This window comes from Pygocentrus nattereri, chromosome 22 (genome assembly GCF_015220715.1).
Source record: "Pygocentrus nattereri isolate fPygNat1 chromosome 22, fPygNat1.pri, whole genome shotgun sequence".
NCBI lineage: Eukaryota > Metazoa > Chordata > Actinopteri > Characiformes > Serrasalmidae > Pygocentrus > Pygocentrus nattereri.
The window spans coordinates 5,105,823-5,111,142 of NC_051232.1; positions in this window are offsets into that span (position 1 = coordinate 5,105,823).

The window sequence follows — 5,320 nt, forward strand, 5'->3', positions numbered from 1 at the left end:
TCTCATGTCTGCAGTAGACCCTTCCCAGTGGTGGAGTTAGTTCAACTTGAGTGAGCCTATAAGAAATGAGGGCGGTGGAATGTGGAGCTCCAGCTCTAATGCTGCCGTCTAGTGGTGCTAAAACTGCGAAACTCCAAGGCCCAGACCCATTTCTGATTTATTATCCTGTAATGGAGAAAAAAGGGGGGGGGGGGTGGTAGAAGAGATAGCAAGGATTCCTGGCTTCTTTGGAGGCACACAGACAGGAAGGGTAGAAGACGTATTTAATGATAGGTCACCCACTTATCTCTTTAACAGACTACAGACGGGTGACCCTGCAGGCACAGCAGAGGAGGGTACAGTTCGGCTCCTCCCTGCTGGGCTTTGGTAACATTTAGGGCCTCATGTGCCTACAAAGAGGGGGCTGTGGCAGTTATTTATTATGGCCCAGCCCTAATTCTTCAGTGATTTGTAGCTGAAGGCAGCTATTCACCAGCTTCTTGTTCAAAGTTTCCCGTTCCACCTTAAATAGACTAGCAGTTCTAATGAGTGTAACTGCTGCACCATTTAAGGTGGAACGGATACTTTAGCCAGCTAGCTACCGAGAGATCAGCATGCTACTAATGATTTTGATGCTTGTTGTGCAGAAAAGGACCATCATGTATTGAATGTAAACTACAGTAAACTACAGTAAACGAAGATAATACGGTGGTTATTGTTGTGTTTACCAGAGAAAATACTCACATTTGTGGGGTTTTTTGGTCGCCGGTGCAGTCAGCTTGTCAGCATTGCTTTTTTTCTCTTAAAAAAAAAAGGACCATGTAGCCCTAACACTTCACCCTACCCCGCTGTCTCAACAAAAAACAGGACACGCTACTCCTACACTGTTAGAAATTAAGGAACCATGCAGGTACATGATTCGCTCATCAAGGTACAAACAGTGCAAACGTTCCGTCAAAGGTACAACAGCGGTTTTAAGGTCCAGTTGTGCACCTTAAATAAGTTTTTCCCAGTGGAAAACTTTTTATAAACTAAAATTTTAAAATGGAGCCATTTAATAAAAAGCCTGGAGGCGAGGCAGGGTGTGTGGAGTCAGTACAGCTTAGAAAATGTCATTATGGTACAGTTATGTTCCCTGACTAAAGGTGCTGAGATGCACCCCTGAGGGTCCCACCACAGTGACAAGAAGGGTACTGCTCCAGTGACAGTGTCGGACCTTTTCTTCTGAGAGTATAGACGCCAGTGAGCTGAGGAAGGGCTAAGAGGTAGGGGCGGTGAAATGGGATTGTGCCGCATTTAGTCGAAATTTACAACTGGGTTTAAATTGGATTCTCGATGATACACGAGTTTGTGCAGAGTGAAAATCTTGCAGTGAACTTTAAAAGTATAGGTCCGTGTGCTTTTTAACCCAGGAAAGGAAAAGCAGGGTGCGTTTTCCAGATATCATTTCCCGTGGATAGAGTGTATTCACATAAGGTGACAGCTCCAGGCAGTTAGACAGTTGTTTATCATTAGCATTCGTGCCACAACTGCATACCTAAAACAATTAAAAGCAGGGTGAACAAGCCAGCATAAGAGCAGTTTTAGCAGATTTGGGATTTTTTTGAAGTCACAATAGTGTTTTGTTCAGCTTAAAATAAGGGGAAACAGGGCTACATGGTGATGTGTGTTGCGCTGGTCTGAGTGGATCAGACACAGCAGTGCTGCTGGAGTTTTTAAACACCTCAGTGTTGCTGCTGGACTGAGAATTGTCCACCAACCAAAAACATCCAGCCAACAGCGTCCTGTGACCGCCGATGAAGGACTAGAGGACGACCAACACAAACTGTGCAGCAGCAGATGAGCTGTCGTCCCTGACTTTACATCTACAAGGTGGACTGACGAGGTAGGAGTGTCTAATAGAGTGGACAGTGAGTGGACACAGTGTTTAAAAACTCCAGCAGCACTGCTGTGTCTGATCCACTCAGACCAGCGCAGCACACACTAACACACCACCACCACGTCAGTGTTACTGCAGTGCTGAGAATGACCCACCACCCGAATTGTACCTGCTCTGTGAGGGTCCATGGGGTCCTGACCACTGAAGAACAGGGTAAAAGGGAGCTAGTGATGTCTGTAGAGAAGCAGTTTATGAAAAGACTTTCATAAAAACCACATTTGGTATCACTGTTTTTAATTCTTTGAATAAAGCTTTTAGTGGGGTAAAATCTATGAATTAGCCTGTAAGACAATTCTCTCGCTTTATTGCTCAAGGAATACTTTACGGGTCAAATTTTCCTCCAGGATATTGTGGAATAAACAGAACATTTGAAGGAAATGAAGAACTTTAATCACTTTGGAAGCCAAAAAAGGGTCACAAGGGTTAAAAACACTTAAAAGAGTAGAGATATGGGTGCAAAATTTAAAAGAAAATGAGACGTTTATTATTCAATAACATCTCAACACTCCCACAGTCAATAAGACAAAATGCTGGCACCATCCTCAATGGATACTGGCCCCTCCCAGTCGTCCATGTGTTTGTGTTTACCTTCTGGTCTTGTCCATGTGCTTCCTTGTTTTGATTCTTCCCTGTCCTGCCCCCTTGTTTCCACACCCTGCCCTTGATTGTTCTCACCTGTGTCTTGTTAACCTTCGTTGTTCCTGTATTTAAGCCCTGTGTTTTCCCCTGCTAGTTGGCTGGTCTTTGTATTGTGTTGTTTGGTGTTGTTTGGTGTGTTTAGTCTGTTGTGTGTTTAGTCTGTGTTTCTTTTTGTCATGTCTGTCCCTTGATCTCTCTGTGTTGGCTCTTTGACCCTGGACTACTTAGACCCTGAGTTTGGATTTGCCCCTTGCTTCTCTCAGCATGTGCATCCACCTCATCATCGCTCCCCAGCGTTACAATAACAAAACACCCCCCACAATTAGCTACATATGAAATATTTTGGAAAACCTTATAGATCCATCAACCTATAAACCTATAAATACCCCCCCCCCCCCCCCCCGAGGAAAGGACTACATTAAGGGGAGGGGTCCTAATACTACACACCACATGTGAACACACAACACACCCTGACACCCTGACACACATGGAACTACAGGGTCCGCATGCCACCAACATAGGCCCACGACTTCTATCCAGCACAGAAAAAAAAAACATAATTAACAGAATGTGTGTGTGTATGTGTGTGTGTGTGTGTGTGTGTGTGTGTGTGTGGTGTGGTGTGCCACTTGTTTGTTGGAAAGAGGGACAACACCAGCCCCCCACCATAAATAATTTACTAAAGCCAAAGTGCCCTTGCTGAGCTGCCCGCTGATCCAGAGGAGAGCCAGACTGAGGAGAAAGATTTACATTTACATTTACATCATTTACCGGACGCTCTTATCCAGATTGACTTACAAGAAGAGCTTTGTCTGTCTAGAGAAAGTATCTTTGCTAGTTGCCAATAGGTTAGAGAGAAAGACGGCCCTGAGCTCAGATACTGCTAGAAACACAGAGTCACTGTAGATACTGAGAGAAAACAGAGTTAAACACAGAACTCTGTGCCATTCAATTCAGTGCAATACACAGTGCAATACAATAAAATATAAGTGCAGCTTATAATTACACATACGTATAAATACATAGCTTATAAATACAATACAGTAAACTACAACAGTGGTTTAACACAGTGCATTCAACAATAAACTACAAAACAATAAAATATGCAAATGTGTAATACAATAAAATATGATTCAAGTGCAGCACAATATATTGCGAACAATACTTCGGTGCTCATTTAAGTGCTGTGTAAAGAGATGTGTCTTCAGTCTGCGTTTGAAGACAGCAAGTGACTCTGCTGTTCGGACAGCCAGTGGGAGTTCATTCCACCACCTGGGTATCAGTACAGAGAACCTTCTCCACGCGTCTTCCACGTGCCTTGAAGGATGGCAGGTCAAGCCAAGCTGTATTCGAAGGGCCCGTGGTCCAGTTCGAGATTTCACCATTGACATCACATCGGTAGGGGCTGGTCCATTTTTGGCTTTCTGGCCAGGATTAGGAACTACTGAAAGCCACAGGAAGCCAGTAAAGGGAGCGCAGCAGTGGGGCGATATAGGAGAGGTTCTCAGTATAGTGCCACTCGGAAAGAACAACCTGCATAACATAAATCAACACGCATATTAGTGTAAACATTGTATTCTTTACATAATCAACTCTTCTCCAAAAGTTGGAGTTTGGAGTTTCTCCAAAGTCAACCTCAGGGTGCCTGTCCCTCAGACGGCAACATAACCCCATCAATCAAGTTCATCACACGGGTGTCGGGACCAACAGTTCTCCACGCCAAAGGTCCAAACATGTGAGGTTTCATAATTATTCTAAATTATAATTTTTTTCTGAACATAATCTAATCAATTTCATGAAGACCAACAAAATAAACGAGTTTTCTGCCAAAGGTAAAAGAAAAGGAAACGGAAAGACAGGCGGTCACTGAGTTCTTGTGGAAGGAAGGAAAGGGCCTTCTTCTTTATCGAGCTTCAGGCGGCAAGATTGTTTCCGGAACAATGCAAGCGCAATGCAAAGATCATCACAAAACCTCCTTTTTTATATCCTGTTTGGGGTGATGAAGTAATCACCCCTCCCTTTTATGTAATTCTATATCATCTTAGTCCCCTTTATGCCCTTATTCTGCATTTTCTTTGGAAACCTTTGTTTCCAAGCATACTTTATTTCTTTTAAACTTTCCTAGCTTGGCTGTACCAAGCCGTTCCATCCTCTCGCGGCTGGCAGTTTCACTCTTGCTTTATTAATTATATATTATTAGCTTCCAAACCTGGTTTCTACAGGTTCTTATCAGCTTACTTTGCTCTTCCAGGGTCAGCTCACCCTCATCTTTTACTGTGTCAGCAACGCTCGCTGGCATATGGACGCTTCTAAAGCTTCAGGTATTCTTCAATGTCCAACTCCCTTATACAAGCAAATCAAGGCTTGTCCTTGAATCAACTGTATTCTGTAGGATTATAACTCAGTTTAGTAATTTAAGGTGATTTAGTGATTTCAGTAAAACCTCAACACTGGTCAGGACCATCCATCCATCCATCCATCCATCCATCCATCCTCAACCGCTTATGCGAGTCCGGGTCGCAGGGGCAGCATCCTAAGCAAAGAGGCCCAGGCCTCCCTCTCCCCCATCACCTCCTCCAGCTCTTCCAGAGGGATACCGAGGCGTTCCCAAGACAGTCGAGAGATATAATCCCTCCAACGTGTCCCAGGTCTTCCCCGGGGTCTCCTCCCCGTCAGACATGTCTGGAACATCTCCCTAGGGAGGTGTCCAGAGGCCATCCTTAGCTATTGCCCGAACCACCTCAACTGGCTTCTCTCAACGTG